A 26058-nucleotide genomic window follows, 5' to 3' on the forward strand; every position below is an offset into this window, starting at 1 on the left:
ATGTAACCAATGAAAGTGCCCGCACAAAACAACAAGCGTGAAAATTTCGCATTAACTTTAAAAAGTAATTAACTTTTTAAAAAATTAAGATGTTTTTGCATAAGTAATAATTGTGTGATTTGTCTAATTTATAACAAGAATTATAATTTGTTTAAAAATAATAATTTATAATCGTATGGGTGAATATAAGATCAAGTATAATTTTTAACATAAATGTATTAATGTAATAGGCTGAAACTTTCTTTCGAGCTAATTGTAATCAAATTGATTACAATAATGCAAAAATGGAAATTAAAGGCTTCTAAACCTAAGTAGAGGTTTGAGATCAGTCATTGGGTCATTTTGGAAGTGTGAGAATAGAAATAAATGGGATTGAAATGGCTAGAGAACTTCAATTGCCATTACTGCTCTATTGCTGAAATTTTAGTCGATTTGGTCAAAATGGCCACATTGATGCCAAATTTGATATGAATTGCTTCCAAATTAACTTGATGGCTTGGAGAGCTTCTTTGGATGATTTTAGATGTGCTCGAATATGATCCAAGTAAATTACATGAGAGCAACAAGAGATATGAACACCTGCTGCGGAAATGCTGAAATATTGAATTAACTTGATAAAAAATGATCAAGTTAATGCAAAATGGAGAATTCAATGCTTCCAAATTAATTTGGTAGCTTGGGGAATGTTTTTGAAAGGTTGGAATGAAATTATAATGGGTTAGAAATGAGAGAAAATGAGTGGAAAGCAGCTGCTGATGCTGCTGCTGTGAGCTGCTGTTGCTGCTGTCTGTACCGGTACAGATTCTTGTACCGGTACAGCAATTGCGGGCTGATTGGACAGCAATGTAATTTCTCCTTTTTAATGGATCAAAATGCAATTTTTTAGCTCTTATCTCTTCACTTTAGTGGAATACACATGTCCAAAGGCTGAGACCCCATTTCCCTCTTCTCCTTATCCTCTAATTCCCTCTCTCTCTCTAAGCTAAGAAGAGTTGAAGGGAATTGGTGCTGGCAGCTTTGGAGGCTTGAGGGCTGAAGTGCAAATCTGATCCCAGCAGTAAACTTCTGCTGATTGGAAATACTACAAGACCTGGAAAGCATCTAATCAAGGTAAGCTTGATTACTATTTTTTCTTATATAGGTTAGTGACTTTGAAAAGATGTTTATATGGATTTTGGTGTTGGCAGCTTGACGAAATTGGATTCTTTTACTGTTTTGAGCTGAGAACAACCTGTCAAAGCTTAAATTAAGGTAAGCTTGAGTTCATATTTGATTAGGATCAAGTTACTTGATTTAAAGAGAGTTGTAAACAACCCTATTGCTGTCAGGAGTGACAGGAGTTGAAGCTTGACTGATTTGAGTTGTCGAATTGAGAAGTTGTTGTTGTTGAAGCTGAGGGCAATCTGGTAGGAGCTTAAACTAAGGTAAATGAATTCAACACTCAGTTGAACCAAGTTAATTACCTCTGATGAGAGTAATTAAGGTGTACTAACTGTAGGAATTAAGTGGAATTGCTGAAACATCTTGGAGCAACAACTAATCAAGCTGACAGCTTGATGAAATGATGATGTTGGTGTTGCCGAAATGCAGGAATGGGTCTTTGATGCAGTAAGCAAGCAATCCAGCATCTGATTAAGGTATTCTTAATCTAACATTTGATTAAAATCAAGCAAATGACCTTAAAGTTGATGCTTACATGACTCTGATGCTACTGGTAGTGGCCAAAGTGAAGTGAAGACTTGTTAGTGCTGCCGAGTTCATGAATTCAGCTGAGAAGGTTTAGAACTTGAGGTAAAGACTTGATCATTGTTGGAATTAAACATTATTGCCCCAAGACAGGAGTCTAAAGGATTTATTCCTGCTGAGATTTAGATTTGAAGTGATCAAGTTGGTGCTGCCAGGATCTGATATTGGACTATTTGAAGTAGTAAGCTGAAATCAAGTTGGTGAATGGTACTTGGACAACGAATTAGGGCTGCAGCTGGGCTGAAGTGGCTGTTCTTGGTGTTCGAATTGAGGAGGGGTCTAGTAGAGCTTAATTGCTGTTGGAATTCGAAACAAGTAATTAAAAGCTGAGCTTGGACTGCAACAGAGAGAGACCAAGTGGAAGCTTCAGCTGAGAGTAACTTGTTAAAGACATTTGATTGAGGTAAATAACTTCAATTTTAGTTGAATAGATCAATTTTCAGCTTGATGCTGAAATCAATTACTTGCATTAGGAGCATGTATGCAAGTGTTGCTTGACTTGGGTATTAACACTCTAGTGTTTGTGGACTGTAGTGAATAGATTTCAGCATTGAAATCTGCTACCTTGAGAGACATAATTCCAGAATTCAGCTTGAGCTGAAATTCAGTATGAGAAAAATATAATTGGATAGCAGATTGAGCTACCTTCAATTATGTTATGACTAGTAGTTAGACTAGTTACTCTGATAAAGTTCTAAGCATAGAACTAATTGTTCTATACTTATAATGGCTGCACTAAAAGGAAACAAAATGCTGAAATTTCAGCCTAAGTAGAATTTCAGCATTGGGACTTTGGAGTGAAAAGGCTAACTTGTAAAATATGAGAATGAGACTCTAGTTTAATGTCTTTTGTTACCTTGTAAATGATAATTAAACATGTTCGAAAGTCTAAATTGACTTTTCGACAGGTCGACGACGCTCTAATTACGGTAGAGGCCGTTCCAGTTTTACTTGCATTGAGTCGCGAAAGTTAGTTGTCGACGCATTTCGAGACATTGATCTTAGTTGATTGACACCACTACAGGTGGGTGGTGCTATCCGAAATCTTTGAATCACCTTTTATGTCTATACTATTCATTGAGCATATTTATAATTATTTAGTCATGCATTATAGGGTATTTGGTATTGTGCAAGTGAAAATGTGAATATCTATCAACAGTGAGAACTTGTGAACTTTAGAATGTGGACATAGAACCCTATGAATGTATGGACTATAACAATAGTGAACTTGGTGACATTCTAACTAGAGGTTTGGTTAGCATCGAGAAATGAATTTGTGAAACTAGCATAAAGAACTAGTTAGAGTAAAGTGTGACAGTGTTTGTAGTTGAATCCTCTAAAGGGGGATCAGATCATACTCACATTTGTTAGTTCAAGTGAGGTCGCTCCTCCTTGAACGATGAGCTCCGGAGTAGTCATCTTTACTGGACCAGGAGGTGCGTCTCCCCCAGTTGACGGTCCCATCGGGTGTAGGTGCGTCTCCCCGATATTTGGGATAGCGTCAGTGAGTAATTGTTAACCAGAAGGTTAACCAAAATGAATTGGGTAAATTCAGTAAAAGCATGCATGCATATTTACAGTTTTCATATATTGCTTTCTTCCAGCTTTGTACAGGTATTGTAGTAGTTACATATATAGTTGGTTACTATCTGTATTACTTTTCTTGCCTACATATGCCTGATTAGACCTAATAGGTGAGTCGGCGAGGTCGGCGGCCGAACCCACTGAAAACTTTCTTGTAGTTCTCACACCACTAACCATACAGGTTCCAGTGCGAGCGTTGTGGCCGAGGATCGAGGCAAGAGCCCAGCAGCCTAGCTAGTGGACACCCGAGTTTTAGTGGTTACCAGTTTGAGTTCATGTATCATCTATTTCGATGTACAGAGACATGTAAATGAATGTAATAAAGTGCATGTAAATAATTAAATGTTTCAGTTATGCAAGTTAGTTTAAAGTTTTAAATTACAGTGAAATATTATGTTTAGCTAGCTTTACTATCACTTGTGTTTGTTGCTTGCTATCGTGCAAGCCATGTATATTGAAATGTGATCCTGGGAATTGTTTATTTCTTTATACATGTATTCGTTGTTGTTGAGCCTTGGGCGAACAGAGGAGGTGCTGTTCGTTCGGCGTCTGTGTACGGGCCCGGATCGACCAAATTGGCGATAGCGGTCGGACATTAAAACTATCATGAAGCTATGAAATTATATATATATGTATACATATATATATATATATATACTACTATATATGTATATATATATAATATACATCATATATATGAATATATTATATATCATGATCTATATATTGTATTATATATATTATGTTATATATATCATTAGTATATATATTATTAATATACTGTAGTATATATGTACTGTAATATATGTATGTTACTATATGCTAGTTATGTATGTATATATATGTATATATATATGATTAATAATTTTGTATGTATATTATACTGTATAATAATATTATGTATATATTATGTATATATATGTATATATATGTATAGTCTATATATGTATCCACTATATGTATATATATATAATACATGTATAATTATGTTATATATATATAGATATATATATGTATATAATACGTATATATATGTATGATATATACGTACTACTATAACATATATATACGTATATATAAATTATATCTATATAATACAGTATATATACAATATATATATATACATATATATACATATATATATATTATATTATATATATATTATGTATGTAATGTTATTATATATATGTAGTATAAATATATATATATAGGATGTATATATTTGACTGTATTACATATATATATATGTATGTATATATATTTTATGTATGTATATATATATATATAATGTATGATATATATATATGTATATATATATATGTATTATATATACTATATATATGTATTATATATGTATATATAAGTATATATAAGTATTTAATAATATATATATTGCTATGTATGATATATATATATATATATATAATATATGTATATTATATATATTATATATAATAATTGTATGTATACTCATATGATATATCCTATATTTATATATGTATGTATATAATATATTATGTATATATATATATATATATACTATATATATAATCTATTGTCTGTATATATATATATATATATGGTATGATAGTATTTATATGGTATATATATCATATATTATGTAGGTCTATATATATATATATATATATATATAATATATATATATATATATATAATATATATATATATAGACTAAGCTAGATACTTGTAAAAGATCACCCAATGATACTTGTTGTTTTCGCCCTGATGGAAGATGATTGACGGTTGAGAATGATTGGTGGTAGGTGTGGTATGGAATACAGTGTTTGCACAAGACATTAGTAATCAAACAAGAGAATCCAATGGCTAAAAACATACAAGTATCACTTGGGTATACTGTAAAAAGTATTCTAGCTCAACTCTGATATATATATACTATAGTATATAATATATATAATATATATAATATATTACAATAATATATATTATATATCTATAAATTAAGACTACTATAGCTATTTCTATATGTACGGAGCTCCTACTCCATAAGCTGTTTTGATCTAGGCGCATACAAATCAACATCCATACCGTTAAAATATACAAGGTATATTAAGTTCTTAGGAAATAAAATTTAGTTTTTTTCTGATATCATTACTTGTAATAATTATGTTAAATAGGACAGTCGAAATTGAATACCTTTTAAAATTTAGCATGAGACTTTTAAATTCAAGCATCAAGAATGTAACCCTTAATCTATATAGTTTAAAGATTTCTTATCAAAATTTAAGAAATTTTTAGTTCTTCACACAGTTAAACTCTCAACTCGTCATCAAAATAGCCATTGAAATTGACATTTTGAAATTGTTTGATCATAAAGTAAACTATGTCGAAAAAATATAAAATTTTATTTCTAAAAACTTTAAATACCCTAGATCAGTTTTAACGGTATGGATCGTTGATTTGAGCGCCCAAAGATCGAAAACAGAACTATAGTACCGGAGCTCCGGTACTATAGATAGTATAGTAGCCTAGCTCTCTCTCTCTCTCTCTCTCTCTCTCTCTCTCTATATATATATATATATATATATATATATATATATATATATATATATATATATAGTCTGGCTACAATGCTATCGATAGCATCAAACGCTTGGTACTATTAAATTTTCTACCGTTAGATCAACTTCTTTGACTATTTTCACCCGTTAGATTATACTATTGAACCTACCACCCACTCAACCCTAGGGGACCATTATCATCATAACCGTACATCACTTCATCCAACGGCCGAAAACTTAATAATACCAATGACTTGGTGCTATTAGTAGTATTCTAGCCTAGTTCTCAATAAATATATCTATAATTCCTGGCCCATTAAGTTTGTTAAATTTTGTCTAATTTAAAATTAGTTATGATTATGTGTTGTTAATCGAGATGATATTCAATCATTGATTTTGGACTCTTTTGGCCGCTTGATAAATAATATTGAAAAACTAAACTGTAAAATTTATTTTTTAGTTATTTCATATATTTTAAAAAAAGTCTAGTCGATCATTGATTTAGAAGTCTTATTATAAAAACCAATTTTGAAGCATGAAACTTGATCTCTATCCTTCTAAAAAGCACCTTAGTTGGAGTCCCAGTAACAATATATTTGCAAGAAAGATTACACAGTAGTTAAGCTGGTCTAAGGGCTTAACAAATTATAGAAACAAACAAATTACAATGAAAGGTAGACTCTAATTGCATCAAAATAATTTTCCCAGTTTCTTGGAAGCCGACCAATGTATCATCTGCTTTACATGCGAGATCGAGTATTAATTGTTCTTTCTAGGTTTGAAAGAGATGCCAATCTATGAATAAAGCAGGTATTTTACTACTTTTTTCTTTAAAAAAGAAGGTCATGCCAAACGCTGGTGCAAAAAGTAAGTGGTTAAAAAATAAGCATATTCATATATAATGATGACAAATTGCACCATTGCATGGAGATAAGATAATCCCACTCCTAATTAAAGAGCGCTACGTCGAATTGAGAAAATCAAATTACAGTAAACGATTATTTTTCTTTTTTTTTTTTTCTGTTTTGTTTATGATACAAATGACAAAACTACACTTCTAGCAGTAAATATGATTATTTATTTTTAGGGACAATATCTAATATATTTTTCAAAACTTTAAAAGTATTTAATATACCTTTTATTGACCAAAATATATCCTAGCTCATTGATTTTCAAAAGGATCTTCAAATGTACCCAACATTTTTGGATTTGCTAATGAGATTTGAGATTTAGAAGGACATTTTGGATATAAAAGAATAAATTTAATAATTATAAATAGTATTCAGGACGCGTTTGGTTCGCGTTATTTAATATTACAAGTTGTTTTGACCAAGGATTTAAATGCCCATCGGCACGGGTAGTATTTATCGTATCGTATTGTACCATAAGATATTGGCACGATACAGATACCATGCCGATGGCACAGCAAAAAATTCTCTATTATTTAAATTAGAAAGTGATTTTCTCAATAAAATTTTAAAAAATTGATAAAAATTATAATAAACAGTTAGAATATTTTGTTGCTAAAGAAAATAAATAAATTCATGCTATTATATGTCAGCACACATGAATTTTTTGTGACTGGCACAGATCGGCACGGTCCGACACACACCGTGCCGTACCATGCCAGCAAATTTCCGTCACAACCCCGTACCACGGCACTTAAATCTTTGATTTTGACACATCCATATATCTTAGATTTTTGAATGAGATTACTATTGATGCTGTATTAGTGCGTTTGGCTTAATGTAGTAATGTAATAGTGGATTGTTTATAAAACTAAGTAATCCTCACAAGCCTAGTTCATACTTTCAATGAATGAGATCAACATGCATGTCATGTTCTTGCAAGATTTTTTGATTGGTTGGTACATAATGGACCCTTCATTTATTTTAGTAACTTTTATAACACAAATGAAGATCATTGTAGAGAGTATTAAGTTTATTTTAAACAAATATAGTTTAAACTTCGTTATAGAGCGTACTAATTTTATTTTAATTAACCCATTAAATAGGTACATTCTTAATTTATTGAAGCCATATCATTTCACGATTGGGGAAATAACTTGCCAACATAAGAACAAATTGAATATTTGTTTGGTTTTTATAATCGTATATATATTCCCACAGTTTTGATGATAGAATATCTATCACATAATAAGTGTATTTAATTATACTGATGCAAAACTAAGTATTATCTTCACATTAAAAAAAAACCCTATATGCTCACTACTAACCGTTTGGCTTTTATATCTTAATGAGTAACCAACGCTCTTTCTTACTTGTAAGTTTGTAATATATGTATATGAACTAAATTTTATAACTTTTAAATAAACAAAATTTTTTATGAAATCTAAAAAATACATTTCAGAAGAAAAAAAACTATTTTTTCTAAGAACCAAATGAACAAATAATATTTTTCTATTTTTTAACATATTTTCTCAAAAATCAAACAACTCCTTAGGGAAGAGACCATATAGTGAGCAAAGAGATGATGATTTATGACTACCATATCATTCATTGATGAGAGTTGAGGCAAAGTATTGGAGAAGTAATTAGCTCATCTATTTGTCTACTATACTATTTCAGAGTTGAGGCAAAGTATTGGAGAAGTAATTAGCTCATCTATTAGTAGACCTGGTAAACGGGCGGGTTGGATAACTCACGGGCGGGTTATTGTACCCGCGGGTTACTTGGGCATGAATAAAATTAACCCATAAATTTTTGGGTAGCCAACATCATTATCCATACCCACTCGCGGGTGGGCGGGTGGGTATGTGGATTACCTGCAATTTTTTTTTTTTTACTTTTTTTCTCTTATATTTTTTAAATGCAAAATACATATATATAAGTTTTAAAAATATGACATAACTCATTATTTAAAATATCATAACATAAAATAAAGATATTTAAAGTCTTAGAGCTTAAATTTGTAATATAAAAGACGCGATAAGAAATTATAGTTAGAATTTTTAAAAAGGATAAATAAATATATATGTATTTTAATTAAAAAAAATATATTTTGTAATTAAAAAATGTGTGCGGGTACCCGTGGGTACCCGCGGGTTACCCAAAATACCCACAGCTTAATGGGTACCCACCCGTTTTACCCATAATTTTTTGGATTGAAAAAGTTGGTACCCATACCCGTAAATTTGTGGGTAACCCGCGGGCATCCGCGGGTATGGGTCGAGATTGTCAGGTCTATCTATTAGCTCAACTTTTGGCGAGACTTGTTGGATAATATCTATGCAATTTTTTTTGCAGATGCTTGCCTTATTTAACTATTTTGTTTTTTTTTGAGTTTTGAAATATTTTATTTGGAATATGGGTTAGACATATGTGCAATTTGCTTAACAATTAGAGTTATTAATTAGTTGAAATTAATATTTGTTTTTAATATTGGGTCTTAATGTCTTCTGTATTCAAAATGTTTATTTTTTAGACACGTTGGAGTGTGAAACATGATTTGTAACGGGAAACATGGTTTGGAATGAACATGATGTGTTATTTACTTAACAATTGGAGTTATTAGTTAAAATTAACATTTGTTTTTAATATTGAGTCTCGAGGGTTTTGGTTGTTGAAGGATCTATTCTCTACACATGCATGTTAAGATGTGGAACACAATTTGAGACGAACATGTTTGGGACGTGAAACATAGATAGTTCCATTAGGATGATCAAGTTTGGGGGGCATGAAACACGATTCCGTTGCCAGATGCATTAAATTAAACAAAGACTTGCATTTTGTATGTGATTGCAACATGTTAATTAGGATCAGAAGCATACTTGGATAGGTTCAACAAGAGGCTATATCCCTAATGAAGATAAGCATTACATACATCCTTAACTTTGCCAATCAACAGTCCATACCATGATACCGACCGTCCCTAGAGCAAATGGCAAAGGGCTTGGTGGTTGGTATCCGAGACCTAAGTTCGAATCCTAGTTGATTCACATTTATAGCTAAGTTTATTTTTAAATGAAATAAACGAAACGGGTAGCGTGCTACCTATTTCTCAAAAAAAAAGAAAAAAAAAAGAAAAAAAAAGTCCATACCATGATTAAAGAGATGATGGTTTATGATCGACTACTACGATATCATTGACGACTCGACTTGGGAAATTTTAGAAGTAAACTAATCAATTTATTTTCGAACTTGACATAAATAACTTCTCGATGCACTAATTAAGGTAAGTAAACTAGTTATTTGTATGCATTAAAACGAGAAAATATATGTAAGTTGAATTACTTTTTATTTTGTACATGATTTACACACGAATATTGTTGGAATCTGATATGTGGATGTTAGAATCCGACATGTGGGAGTTGGAGCCTTAATTGTTTTTTTTTTTGAGAGATAGGTAGCACGCTACCCGCTTCATTTATTTTATTTAGAAATAAACTTACCTAGAAATATAAATCAAACTAGAATTCGAACTTAGGTCTCGGATACCAACCACCAAGCCCTTTGCTACTTGCTCTAGGGAGTTGGAGCCTTAATTGTTGTAATGGAACGGAAGCCAATTATCTTGACTTAGTGCACTTTGTCTGGGACAGATGGGCAGGAAGAAAGACAACACAACCGACCTCAACCGGACTTAGTGGACTTATTGCCTGCTGGTGGGTCATTTGGGACTTTACGAATAGGGCGATCTTTAGGATGATCCAGACTGACCCAATAGTCGATATCTACAAAATTAAACAACTGATGGACTTGTGGAAGAATCTTAATACTGTGGAGTGACTGATCTATATAGTTAACAATTTTTTTTTTTTCGCCACACGTCGAGGCCTTTGCTGTCTCACCCATGTAGTTTAATTCATTTTCTTATTGAATGAAAAAGGTAGCGTGCTACCTTTTTCTCAAAAAAAAAAAAAAAAAAACCATGACAGCATTGGAATCGAGTACATGATCCGGTTGCATCCAGATGTATATTAATATTGTAGCTTGTACTGCAATTTATTTTAATTTTGTTTTGTTTACTTACTAGTAACTAACCCTATTGGCCTACCATTTTAGATCAAGTTCGATCGTCAGATCTCTTGAGAGAATTATTGGCGTAGTTGACTAGTTGGATAATATATGTACAAATATTTTAATGGCACTTTCCTTATTTACCTATTTGTTTTGTTTTGTTTTGTTTTGTTTTTTGAGGTTTTGAATTTTATTTTGAACTATTTTATTTCGACTGTGGGTTAGACATTCGTGCTATTTGCTTAATATATAATTGGAGTTATTAATTAGTTGAATTTAATATTTGTTTTAATATTGGGTCTTGATGCCTTGTGTGTTCGAAGTATTTATTTTTTAGACACGTTGGAATGTGAAATATGATTTGTAATGTAAAACATGGTTTGGGATGAACATGATGTATTATTTACTTAACAATTGGAGTTATTAGTTGAAATTAACATTTGTTTCTAATATTGAGTCTGAAGGATCTATTCTCTAAATACATTGGGGTGTGGAACACGATTTGAGATGAACATGTTTGGGACGTGAAACACAGTTTCATTCGGACAATCAGGTTTGTGGAAGAAGCATGCTTGCACATGTTCAAGAAGAGGCCATATCCTTAATCATGATAAGAATTACATACATCCTTAAATAAGTCCAACAAAAGTCTATATTGTGAGTAAATAGATGATGGTCTATGTCTACGTACCATATCATTGCCGAAATAACTTGGGGTATTTCAGAACTAAACCGATCTATTTATTTTCTTGGACTTCACACACAGACCATAAAAAGAAAAAACTTTTCTATGCGTTGAGATACAACTTGTATATGATCTGTTCTTTAAATATATTGGAACGTGAAATACGATTTGAATCGTATATGATTTGTGTCGAACAAGTTTGGAATGTCAAACACCATTCGGCGGCAAGGTTCGGGGGGTGAAACATGATTCGATAGCGGGATGTGGGACATGAAACATGAATCGGCTATCGGCAAATATTCGTGTCGAATAGATTTAGAATGTACAACGCCATTCGACAACGAGATTTGGAGCGTGAAACATAGTTCGGCGGTGGGATTTGGGGCGTGAAGCACAAATCCGTTACAGACCAAACATCTTTGTCGGATAGGTATGAAATATAAAGCACCATTCGAAGGCGAGATTTGGAGCATGAAACACAATTTGATGGCGGGATGTGGGACGTGAAACACGAAACCGGTACCGCCAAAACACACGTCAAATTAAGTAGCGATTGATATGTTGGATATTATTATGATTGTGACGTGTCAAGAGAAGCATTCCGAGGCCTTCCAGGTGTAAGGATCACATGCGTGCATTATCAATTTTCCAACGTAAAATTAGTGTCTACGTACGGGTGAAACCTTACCGAGATAAGACATGTATTGTAAATATCCCACCCAATTCATCCGATTCCGTATAGCAATCCACAGCATTTGAAAATAAATAGCCAACAAATGGTAATTAATTAGATTACTTAGTGAGCATGCTTGGTCCGCCCATTTTTTTACTCTGGAATCGAAATGTACGAATCCGTTTGTCCGTATTTGGTATACGGGATTTTCATTTCGATTTCAATTTTCGGGTGAACGAGAATCTCCCCAATTACCTCTTTTTCCAATCCGACCTAGAAGGCCGGATTGAAAATTGAATTCAGGCAAAATGAATTTATTTGGATTAAATTTAACTTTTTAAGCTTATTTTTTAATTAAAATATAAGTTTAAGTTTAAAAATTATATTTATAAATTTTAATTTGAACTTAAATTAAAAATTAAAATTCAATCAAGCATTTTGAAATCTAATTTATAAATTTGAATTTAAATTTAAATTTAATTAAAAATCTAAAATTTTATTTAAATTTTATTTAAAATTTAAATTTAATTTATGGATTCAAATTGAAACTTAAATTATACTTTTAAGTTTGAATTTGAATAAATCAAAATTTAGTTTTATATTTTGAATTATCCATTCAATTTCAAATTTTTTAAAAAATATATTTAAAATTTTGACATCATTTTAAAATTTGAACGCAAATTTTTAATATTTAATTTTCAGTTTGAATTTAAATTAATATATTATAAAGATAAAATTGGCATATTAATTTAATTACTTGTCTAATATTGAACCATACACCGGCAACGGACCGATTCAGGTGGCGAACCAAACAGAATGAGATAATGAATCATTTCAATTCAGTTTCCTGCTTTTTCCCAATCCGATTCATCTCTTCTTATCAATTATTCTTCTTTTATCAATTTCCTCTGCTCTTTTAATTCTTAAAACATTTAATATTTTTAATTGATAGAAAACCTCTCCTACACTTGAATATAGTAAAAGATATTCACCCATTAACAGATTCGCTTTGCACCACCTGACAGTTTTTATTAGTCTTTTTAATAGCTTATTATAATTGTTTTCCACACAGAACAAGCGCACCACCGCGGAGGATTGCTGCGGACTGCTGCTGCTTGCCTCTGGGTGTGGTCGGCCTGCAAACGCGTCNTATATATATATATATACTAGTTGAGTGTATGTGCAAATGCACGTAATAATTTTATTAATTTATTTCAAATAGGGATGCAAACGGACGGATCTGGGCTATTTTATTTAACTAAATAAAATATTATACTAAATTAATTTAATAGCTCTATTAGATATATAATAGCCATAGATTATTATAATTTTATTTACAAAAAATTTAAAAATTAAAATTAAATCACTGACTGAGTTACTTATAGATTTAGTAAAATTTCTCAAGTTATTTGGATAGAATTATACAAATAAAATAATTATAAACTAATCAAGTGTAAATCAAAAAAATAAAGTTAATATTTTTTTTTACGTTAATTATCTAATCAAAAAAAATTTATTAAAAAATTGAATATATAGGTGCGTAAAATCTTATTTATCCACCAAAATTTTTATTCGTATCTATTTTGACCCCCTTCTTGATTGAATTCTGGCTTCGTCCGTGTTGTCGACGAATTTGAGGACTTCTCCGATGATCAAACGAGATGGGTTCCATATATGAGGAGCAATTAATGGTGTTGGATAGCCAGAGGACGTACTTGACATGCAGTTCGTAAGAAAAGTTCTCGATGCATATTTGATTGGATCGGATTCGGGTATGTATATTGATACTGTAGCTTATTGTGCTATTTATTTTCAGCTATTTTTGTTTACATGCTCACTAGTAGCTAGCTAGCTCTAAATATGTCTATCAATATTAATTTCAGCTCTGGTTCGCTAGGCGTGAACTGACTCAGTGAATTACTAGGGCAGATCTAGCTGAATAGTTAGGTGATATCTGTGCAAATTTATAGACCTTAATTTGACTACTTATTTACCTATTTGTTTATTTGTTGAGTATTTAATTTTAATTTTGAACTATTTTATTCGGACTATATATGCGTTTAATCGGATGTGCTATTTACTTAATAATCGGAGGAGTTGGTGAAGTTTAATATTTATATTTGATGTTGGGTCTTGAGGCATTTTGTGTTTGATGAACTTATTCTTTAGACTGCACGATAAGTATAAACATGTATGAGGCATGAAATACTGTGCCACTTGGGGCGACTAGGGTGGGATGTGAAACACGATTTCGCTAGGAGCCAAAAACACATTAAATTAGATAAGCACTTTGATATTGTATATATATATATATATATATATATATATGATTGTAACATGTAATTAAGGTAAGCAGTGAATGCGTAGATTCCAAGGACTTTCAGAGTGTGGCAATAAAACAATATACACCTTTCGTATTCTCACCTAGGAGGACATGCATGGTCAATTTTCCCACATGTGTGAACGGGCGAAGCCTTAACCAGATGAAGATGTGTGCTCTTTCGTGCCAGATGGAGTTGTTAGTTGTCTTTGATGTTTGGTCTTGAGGCCTTTCGTGCTTGAAAGATCTATTTTTTAGACACATTGGGATGTGAAATATAATTTGAGCCGAACAGATTTGGAGCGTGAAACACGATTTGTGTCGAACAGGTTAATTTGGAATGTAAAACGCCATTCGACAGCGAGGTTTGTGGCGGGAAACACGACTCGGTGGCGGGATTTGGGGCGTGAAGCACGAATCCATTACAGGCCAAACATCTGTGTTGAATAGATTTGAAATGTAAAATGCCATTCGACAGTGAGGTTTGGAGCGTGAAACACGGCTCAGTGGCGGCATTTGGGGCTTGAAGCACGAATCTGTTACATGCCAAACATTTGTGTTGAATAGATTTGAAATGTAAAACGCCATTTGACAGTGAGGTTCAGGGCGTGAAACATGGCTCGGTGGCGGCATTTGGGGCGTGAAGTACGAATCCGTTACAAGCCAAACATCTGTGTCAAACAGGTTAATTTGAAATATAAAACACCATTCGACGGCGAGGTCTAGAGCGTGAAACACAGCTTGACGGCATGATCGGTGACGTGGTTTTACGAAATCGTTATCAGCCTAACAGACGTCAAATTAAGCAGCGATTGATATGTTTGATATGATTGTGACATGTCCAGCTGAGAAGCATTCCAAGGCCTTCCAGGTGTAATTAAGGACGACATGCCTTGCCAATTTTCCAACCTAAATGAGTGTGTACGTACGTAGGGGCGAAACCTTAACCAGCTAAGACGAGTGCCCTTATATTCCCTTTAATAAATACCCACAGTGGGTCATCATATCCCTCAGAGCAAGCAATCCGCGTCATTTTTTAGAGCAAATTAATTAACAACCAATTACAATTAATGGTGATTCATTAGATAAATTGGATTAACTGGAGCCTATATAATTAGTTAGTTGTAATATAATCTGCGTATGTATACTTGTAATGTCCGAATACTAAGATTTAGCATGTTTCGGATAGACAGAGAATTTAGGATTGCAAAATGATTGTTATATATGATGAGAAAATAGGACAGAAAAATAGTTTTGTATTCTCTTACAATACCTATTATTTTTTTGGATCCCTCGAAAATTGGAGAAGAATATTCATTTTTTTTTATTGTAACTCTATTTTGTTTAATCATGTTAGGCGACTCTTAATACCAAATCATGCCAAAAGTAGAGAAGAGCTGTTTATCCAAAAACTTAGAAAATTTTCAAATATTCATATATTTAATCCAACTATTACATTCAAAACTATGTCCTTAATATCCACAAATTTATAATTCGATTTATTAAAAATCTAATTAAATATTTATTTTTCTGAATTCTTACATGATCGACCAATTTTTACATTTTATCATATTTATCGTTGAATATTCGAAGCACCTAATTAATTAAGACGGAAAGGAACGGGAAAGAAAAAACATTACAGAAGCCGAATGATCCCACATTAGTAGAAATTTTACATTAGTATCGTAGAAGGTCAGGTTCATCGGATAATTTTTGTTGATTCAATTATCAGAGGTCTAAATTAATTCTTAGATAGAGATCAACATGTATGTTTTTTGAAGATATATTAATTGGTTGGCGCCTAACAGTCCTTTCATTTATTTTACTAACTTTATAAAAAAAAATCAATATCACTGTAGAGAGTATAAATTTATTTTAAACAAATAGAGTTTAAAGTGAAAATTTTTTTGTAAAAATTCAAAAAGTACTAGCGCAATAAATTAACCCTTTCTGCTCCTTATTCAAGCCATACCATCTCACCATTAATTGGAGAAATAACTGACCAACATATGACCAAATTTATAATTTCGACCACATAAATATATGGGCTGATACAAACTAACAATATCCCCATACAAATAAAGAAAAAAAAAAAAACAATATATAGCTAAAAAAGCAATTAAAACCTGCTGTCTCTCTCTATATATATATGAAAAGTGACTTTTGGCTAAAAAATAATTTTCGGCTCAATAAAATGTTTGACAATATCGTTTTCAAAATATAATTCTAATTTTTAGAATCAGTTTTTTAATTTTTGAAGCCCAAAATTAAAAGCAACTAAAACCTATTTCTTAAAATCTGATTCTGATTTTGGACTCAAACTTTAAATTTTTATTTTTATTTTTATTTTATATTCAAATTTTAAATTTTAATTTTAATTTTAAATTTATATTTGAATTTTTAATTTTTAAATTTTAACTTTTAAATTTTAAATTTTATATTTTAAAGAAAGAGAGCATAATTAAAGAAATAGAAAGAGAAATAAAGTCGAGATTAGAGGGAGTGAGAGAGTTGATATTTAAAAAAAAAAGGGGGAGAGAGAGCTTAATTAGTTTAGAGAGAGAAAAAGAGCTGAAGTTTAAAGAGAAAAAAAAAGTTTAGAGAGAGATGTGAGGTTAGAGTGTAAAATAAAATAATACCCTAGTCGGTGGGTAGGAAGAAAGAAAGAGATTAAACATAATTAATATGAGGATACCCATCCCCCTCAAGGAAATGAGATTAGTACTCTGGGATAAATCTCATTTCCAAGTAAATTTAATATTACCAACTATATTACTTATGCGTTTAGTCAAGCAGCGTCATATTTTTTTATTTCTATTAGATTACTTAGAATCGTAAAAAGATAGCGCAAGCCAAACGCACCCATGTAGATTTACTATGTGATCTTTCCACATCAATAAATGAGGGTAGCATCTGTGTGTTAAGTATTCTTTAATTATGTCAGTTTGTGGTTGATGTATAGTGTAGTAAATTTTAAAAAAATATATCTGAACAGATTGGAAAAAATAAGACAGTCACCTTCATGCTAGAAATTTTTTAATAGAGAATTTTTAATTATCAAGATTAACTACCAAGAAATTTTTTTATTTGTTTTAGGGACTAAATTGCCCAAAAAATTAAAATTGACTAGAAATACAATTATCTTATGAGATAATTTTTATTTTAATTTTACTTAGGCTAAAATATCGAAAATCTCTTTATAAATATCTACTTTTTTACTTTTCCTTCATGACTTTCAAAATTTTATGTTTTGCGCCCTTAAAATTTCAAAAATGTTTTGAGATGGTACGATGTTAATGGAGAAAACAAAATGACCAAATTGCCCTTATTTCTTTTATATCGAAAAAATAATTTTTTAACATATTTTTGTTACTTTGAAAAATATTTTTGATATAAATTATAAGAAATAAGCAAAATAGCGATAAAATACAACAACTTGAAATGTTGATGGGGTAAAATATAAGTTTTTGACAATTAAGAAGAAAACGTAAAAAATAAATATTTATAAGAAATTTTTTTTGTAATGTAGCATTTTATTTAAGAGGAGAATAAGACGCAAACATCTGGGTCCATCGTCAACCACGAGACACCCAACAGTATGGAACAATTCAAACACTACTATAAAACGAGCTCGGCCCCTCAGCACGAGCGTAAACTCAACCTACACTAATCTGAGTATCTACTACGCACTAACAGCGATGATACCAAAGAATAACAGCTCCTGAAGCTAAATTTGGTAACTTTTCAAAAAGTGACAGTGTAGGTTTAACGAGTTTTCTCCTAAGTCAAATCCCAGTTCAGAAGATATACTTCATCTAAAATTACTAAATAATGCTCCAAATTCAGATTTCATATAAAACATGCAAATTTATAAATTCGAGCTACTAAACATGATAAACAAAGCCAAGAATACATTCTAACAATTCTATGACTTAGAAGAAAATCCGACGATTTTCATAAACATTAACCCACCTTGAACGCTACTTTGAACGCTCGTCCAACGTCGGCTCGAAGTCGATAGGAGGACCCTCGTGCTAACTTGACCTCCAACGGCCTCAACCGGACTCCACCACAGCACACAAGTGAACCCCCAAGACGACGAGAAGAAATATCAGCTCATTCTTCAAGCTCCCAACGAGGAGAGAAAAGAAACTAGAGAGAGAGAGAGAGAGGAGAAGCTAACCAGAGTTCTCCACCTTCAGGCACAAAGAGGGAAGGCCGGGGGTCGGTTGTACTTATCGACAATCAAAAAGATCAAAATATCCCTTACCAACTCAATTTGCCTTTTGGAGTACCGGTACTGAACTTGGGTACCGGTACTCGGCCATCTTTCATCAATCTTACGCGATGGGTACTAGTACTAGCCCGATGCGGTAATGGTACTCAGTTCCAGTACCGGTACGCACCAACAGGTATCGGTACTCGGCATCAAATTGCGCAAACCCGATAGCATTCACTTCTGTAATCCCTCTGGGGTACCGGTACTCAACACTGAAATCCTGCACTTTACAGATTCAGTGTCAGAATTTCATTCTCGCACTGTGCCGAGTCTATTTGCATCCGATTCGCGCCAAAACGACTCTGACTTGTCCCAACACCCACCAGACATGTCAACAAGCCACAGATGTTGAAGTCTCTCAGACAGCTAAACTCCAGGGACACTACACTAAAAATTAAAATTTAAAATTTAAAAATTAAAATTTGAAATTTAAAAATTTAAAATTAAAATTTAAAATTTAAAATTTGAAAATTAAAATTTAAAATTTGAAAATTGAAAATTAAAATTTGAAAATTAAAATTTTAAATTATAATATTAGAAAATTTGAAAATTAAAATTTAAAATTTAAAAATTATTCTTTGAAAATTAAAATTTAAAATTTAATATTCAAAAATTAAAATTTGAAATTATANAAATTTTTGGTATTTAAAATTTAAAATTCAAAATTTAAAATTTGAAATTAAAAATTTGAATATAAATTTAAATTTTAAAATTAAAATTAAAATTTCGTATTAAAATTTTAAATTTTAAATTTTAAATCAAGGTTGAAATTTAATATTTTATGTTGGAATTTATAATTTAGAGCTTGATACATCTTTGGGATTAGGGAGCCCAAAAATGGTGAAATTTTTTTCCTTTGATTAGAGTAGATAATAATTTTACTCATTTGTTTCAAGTATAGTTTAACTATACTCCAAAAATAACATCAATTTTTTTCTTCTAAACGCTTCACAGGATAATTTTTCTGCCAGTGTAGCATAGTTAACTATACTATGTTTTTATGAGTATCCAAACGAGGCTTATATGTTTTCTGATTCCGTAGAAAAATTGGAGAAGAATATTTATCTATGCTTTTACTATAACTCTGTTTTGTTTAATCGTGTTTGGTAACTCTTAATACCAAACATGCCAAAAATAGAGAAAAGTCATATCCAAAAATTAAGAAAATTTTCAAATGTTAATATATCTGATCAAATTAATAATACCAAACGCTTGATGTCATTAGGTTTTTGACCTTTGGATGAAGGGATTTACGTTAAGAAAGATAGTGGTCCCCTAGGATTAAGTGAGTGGTTGGTTGAATAGTATGATCTAACAGATAAAAATGGTCAAAGAAATAGATCTAACAACGAAAAACTCAATAATACCAAGCGCTTGATACTATCGATAGTATAGCAGTCGGACTCTCTCTCTATATATATAATCGAGCTCCTATGCTTTTAAAAGTATCAAGTTATTAGTGTTTGTAGATTTTCGACCTTTGGATTAAGAGATATGTGGTTAGGATGATAGTGGTCCCTTAGAATTGAGTGGGTGGTTGGTTAAATAGTATAATATAATAGATGTGTCACGCCCCGAATTACTCGTTTCCCCAGGCAAGCTAACAGACCCGCCGTATATATAGAAATTTTTCCTGTATACGAAGCGAAGCTGTACCTGTACCTGTAATCATACAACACTACAACCAGTAGTATAGAGCTGCTAAAAGAAAACATATATAATAACAAAGGTTTACTATACATACATAAAATTCTGGTATATAAAACGCTCGCTCCAGCGAAATATAAACATCAGTATGTATAAAAATAAAAAACTACAACTACCTGTAACTGGTATGCTCTAGATCAGCAGCAACTGGGAAGGGATCTAACTCGCAACTCCCTTTCCACGATAAGTCTCCACGACAGCAGTAGTCGAAGAAGAAGGCTCCGCAAAAGATTCACAACTGGGCGTGAGAACTACTGCAAAATGAAGTAGTCCTCAGTGGGTAACGCTACCGACCTCAACGGCTCACCCATTAAGTCTACAGATGATATGCTCAATGATAGTAAAGATCTGGAAACAATCTACAGCTATATGTCACTATACTCTCATGATCCAACACTGACTATCTGTAAAATAAGTCAAGCTCTGACCCAATCTTACTAGGTACTGTGAATACATCCGTCCCGCCTGTTGAAGCTATACAACTACCTCCACGCTCAGCCATCCGTGGAGAGCAAGTCCAACCAGGACACAACGATACCAACGCAAACGCACAAAGCCCGACTTCGAAGTGGCACTCGTGGGCGCTACAAGCATATCTTTGTCGAGCTCAAATCAGGCTCTCACAGGCTATAGTCAAGTAAATAGGGTCTAACAACCAAACTCACGTGCCATCGACACAATCTGATGCAAAACAGCAATCTGGGTCTACCGTCAACCTCAACGGTGCCCGACAGTCCGGAACAACTTAAACACTGCTGTAAAAATAAGCTCGGCATCTCAGCACGAGCATAAATGCATTCTACACTATCCAGGGTATCCACCGCCTACAAACTGCGGCGATACAAACAAATTACGGCTCCTAAAGCTAAATCTGGTAGTTTCAGAATATGACGGTGTAGAATCGGTAGTTTTCTCCTAAGTCAATTTCAAATCCAACATGTATCATTCAGCTAATATTCTAAGCTCCAAATTCAGATTCCAAAGCATGCAAATCAAAGAATTGAGCTACTAACACGAAGAATAAAGCTAAAACACATGCTAACAACATATAGGCTTAGGAGGAAATCCGCAAATCCCAGTAAGCATCATTAACCCACCTTTAGCGCTAATCCACAGCAGCAAGAGATTGCGAAGTCACTGGAAGAACTCAGCCGAGACTACCCCGAACCAGCTACAAGCACTCTATGGGTCTGCACACAAAAACCACCAAAACTCCATCAATAATCCAAAATTCAGCACTTAACCTTAAAATAGCCTCAATTTCAATGTCAACTTCACTTTTCAATCTTCAAATCAGGTGAGAAAAGGTCTCAAATCCAGTGAATTATGATGGAGTATCAATCTCAGGTTGCAAATCCAGCTCCCTCCAAGAATTGGTCCAAGAAAACCAAAGAAAACTCAATTTTAGGTCCAAAACACCAGCAGCTCAGGAAAATATGAAATTGACTAAACAAACCTCAATAAATTTTTGTCGAATTTGTTCCACAAAATCTCCAAGAAGTCCTCTAACCACCAAACCAAGTTCGCAGCAATCCAATCCTTCTACGTCGCACACGAGCCAAAACGCCGGAAGTCGCTGCTGGAATTCTACAGAAACCGCAGTCCTCGAGCTTCAAATTGTAGAATTTGGAGTGATTTGAGGGGCTAAGATGCAAAATATAGCTTCTCTGTGAAGAAGGGATGAAAAGGCTTCTCAGGGGTCGAATACCAGCTATTTATAGGGAGATGAGAGGATAAAATAAGCCTCAGAAACAAGAGCTGTCAATCTGCTGTCCTGCAGGAACGGGCACTTTCGGGCGCCCGAAACCGTGTTCTGGGCGTGTGAATCCTCCAGGCTACACAAAGCTCTCACTTCGGTTCCTCCGCCCGCGGTGTGCTGCGCCTATATCCTGGTCCGGCGGACCTCACCTACCACCAGCCACGTGTCAGCGCAAACGATACTCCCAAGGTGAACTTTCGGACCCACAACTGGGTGCCCGAAACTAGGATCCGAATTGGCTACCAGTTCTGCTCAGTTCAATACTCGAGTTCTGGGCGACCCAAACCCTGTTCTGGGCGCCCGAAACTAGCAAAACTCCAGTTTTGCTCCTTTGAGTGCGCTAAGTCCATTTCTGCATCCATTTCGTGCAGAAACGACTCCGACTCAGTTCGACACTCTCCAGATGTGTCGACCAGTCACTAATACTGTAGCCAATCCTATCCAAACCTCCGAAACACTACAGGATGAAAATGATTAAATTGGTAGATCTAACGGTGAAAAATTTATAAGCACTAACTTCTTGAAAGCACCATAGACAGACTCTCTCTCTTTCTCTATATATATATAGAACTAGGCTGGAATACTATCAATAGCACTAAGCTATTGGTGTTATTAGTTTTTTAGTTCTTGGATTGAGAAATGTGCGGTTATGATGATGTGGGCCCCTAGGGTTGAGTGGGTGTGGTTGGTTGAATAGTATAATCTAACAGATAAAAATAATCAAAGGGTTAAATCTAACGGCGGAAAACTCGATAGCACGAAGAATAGTATCTCAGCCGGACTCTCTCCCTCTCTCTCTCTCTCTTCTCTCTCTCTCTCTCTCTCTCTCTTATATAGAGTATATATATATACTATTATACTATATATATATATAATATATATATATCTATATCTATATTATATCAATATATCTAGAGTAGGCACTCATACTCTATGAGATGTTTAGCCTTCTACTCATCAGTTGTTTTCGATGATTTGGCTTCCGATATCGACGATCCACTCGTTTAAATATGATCTAGAGATTTGAAACTTTTAAAAAATAAATTATTGTAATTTTTCGGAATATCATAATAAAGTCATCAAACGGATAAAATGAATAGTCAAAATCGACAACAACGTTTCTAAAAATAGATGATCGGATCCTTCAGATTTAAGATACGAAGTTATTGATCTTTATCTAGATAGTGAAATAGATTTTTTATCAAACTTTAATCTATTCCAATTCTTTTACACCGTTAAACTACAGTTATCCCATACCGGCCGTTAAAAATTATCAATTTTTTGAGCTTTTGATCGCTAAGGTAAAGGGATGTTGAAAGAAATTATAAAATTTATTTCTAGAAACTTTAAATACTCCTATCGATATGTTTTAACGGTATGGACTCGTCGACTTCGAAGCTCTAATCATCGAAAACAACTATGAGTACGAGGCGATCGTACTCATAAGAGTATAGTGCCGTACGCTACTATATATATTATTATATATATATATATTATATATTAATATATATATATATATATATATAGACCTACGCTGGAATACTATCAATAGCACCAAGCATTTGGTGCTATTAGGTTTCCGGCCCTTAGATTAAAAAATGTACGGTTAGGATGATGTGGGTCCTCTAGGGTTGAGTGAGTTGTTGGTTTAATAGTATAATCTAACGGGTGAAAATAGTCAAAGGGTTAAATCTAACAGCGGAAAACTTGATAGCACTAAATGCATAGTTCTATCGATAATATCCCAGCCGAACTCTATATATATATGGCTGAGGCTACTATACTCTTATGAGTATAGACCCCTGGGGCTACTATACTCTTATGAGTATAGACCCCTTTATACTTATAAATTTTTAACTGTTAATTGATGGGATGTGTGGTTAGGATGATAGTTGTCCCCTAGGGTTGAGTGGGTAGTTAGTTAAATAGTATGATTTAACGGATAAAAATAATTAATGACATAAATCTAAGGGCCGAAAATTTATGAGTATACGAGAGCCAATACTCATAAAAGTATAGTAGCCGGACTTTATATATATATATATAGAGCAGGGCTACTGTGCTATTAGGAGCACAGTAGCTTTTATGCTCTTAACTCTCTAACCACCCATCAAGTTTGATGGGTGGTTAGAATGAGAGAGGGAAGAGATATTGGAAAGAAATTAGGTGTCTCAATTTCTCTTTTTGTTGAATTTCTCTTTAATATCTCTTCCCCCTTTTATTCTAACCACCCATCAAACTTGATGGGTGGTTAGAAAGTTAGGAGCACAAGAGCTGGTGTGCTCCTAATAACACAGTAGCCCTACTATATATATATATATATATATATATATGTATATATATATAGAGTGAGGCTACTATGCTTCTGGAAGCATAGAGCCTTCCGTGCTTCCGGGTCGTTTTCGACGTTGCAATTTTCGAATCGTCAATCGGCTCCATTAAACTTGATCTCAAGTATTTGAAGTACTTAGAAAATAAATTTTATAATTTTTCGATATCATTTGCCTAGTGATCGAAGGGGCTCAAAATCAATAATTTTAAAGGCCGTGGTGAGCCGTTTGCAAGTTTAACGATGTAGAAATATCCAAATCACGTGAAATTTGATAGAAAATTCTTTATACTATATAAAATAAGATCAATATCTTTGATCTAAAATTTTAATGTTATATTATCACGTTTTGTAAGATTTTTATTTTCAGCCGTTAATTTTGAGCCCTTTAATTCACATAGGCAAATGATATCGAAAAATTGTAAAATTTATTTTCTAAGTACTTCGAATACTCTAGATCAAGTATAACGGAGTCGATCGACAATTCGAAAATCGCAGCATCGAAAACGACCTGGAAGCAAGCTCCGTGCTTCGAGAAGCATAGTAGCCTCACTCTATATATATATATATATATATATAGAGGGAGGCTACTATGTTTCTGGAAGCATGGAGTCGTTTTTCATGTTGCGACTTTCGAATCGTCCATCGGTTCTGTTAAACTTGATCTAGAGTTTTTGAAATACCTAGAAAATAAATTATGCGATTTTTCGATATTATTTGCCTAGTGAACGAAAGGGCTCAAAATCAACGGCTGAAAATAAAAATCTTACAAAACGTGATAATATGACATTAAAATTTTAGATCAAAAATATTGATCTTGTTTTATATAGTGTAAAGAATTTTCTATCAAAATTTCACGTGATTTGGATATTTCTATACCGTTAAACTTGCAAACGGCTCACTACGGCCATTAAAATTATTGATTTTGAGCCCCTTCGATCACTAGGCAAATGATATCGAAAAATCATAAAATTTATTTTCTAGGTACTTCAAATACTCTAGATCAAGTTTAACGGAGATGATCGACGATTCGGACCCAGTCGAATATCGAAAACGACTGAAAGCACGAGGGCTCCGTGCTTCCAAGCAAGTAGCTTCAAAACTATATTATATATATAGTATATATATATAATTGAGCTCCTATACTTTTAAAAGTACCAAGTCATTGGTGCTTGTAAGTTTTCGGTCCTTGGATTAAGGATTGTGCGGTTAGGATGATGTGGGCCCTTAGGGAATTGAAATGGGTGGTTGGTTGAATGGTATAATCTAACGGGGTGGAAAATAATCAAAGGCATAAATTTCGGTAAAAAATTTACAAGCACCAAGTGCTTTGGTGCTTTTACAAGCACCATAGCCGGAACTATAATATATATATATATATATTATATAATTATTATATATATATTATATAATATATATATCTGTACTATATATATAAAAGCGATATAGAAAATTCG

General features: G+C 32.9%; 1 long non-coding RNA gene across 3 annotated transcripts; it reads left to right on the plus strand.

Annotated features, from left to right (window-relative positions):
- On the plus strand, window positions 919–3713 carry LOC109714756. 3 transcript variants are annotated; one of them, XR_002217436.1, is made up of 8 exons: window positions 919–1110; window positions 1188–1251; window positions 1329–1424; window positions 1499–1637; window positions 1719–1791; window positions 1902–2149; window positions 2655–2770; window positions 3512–3713. It is a non-coding gene; the product is annotated as an uncharacterized LOC109714756 (long non-coding RNA). The 3 variants fall into 3 exon arrangements; XR_002217434.1 differs by having other exon boundaries at window positions 921–1110; window positions 1873–2149; XR_002217435.1 differs by lacking the exon at window positions 2655–2770 and having other exon boundaries at window positions 921–1110; window positions 1873–2149.

This window comes from Ananas comosus, linkage group 9 (assembly GCF_001540865.1).
Source record: "Ananas comosus cultivar F153 linkage group 9, ASM154086v1, whole genome shotgun sequence".
Classification (NCBI taxonomy): Eukaryota; Viridiplantae; Streptophyta; class Magnoliopsida; order Poales; family Bromeliaceae; genus Ananas; species Ananas comosus.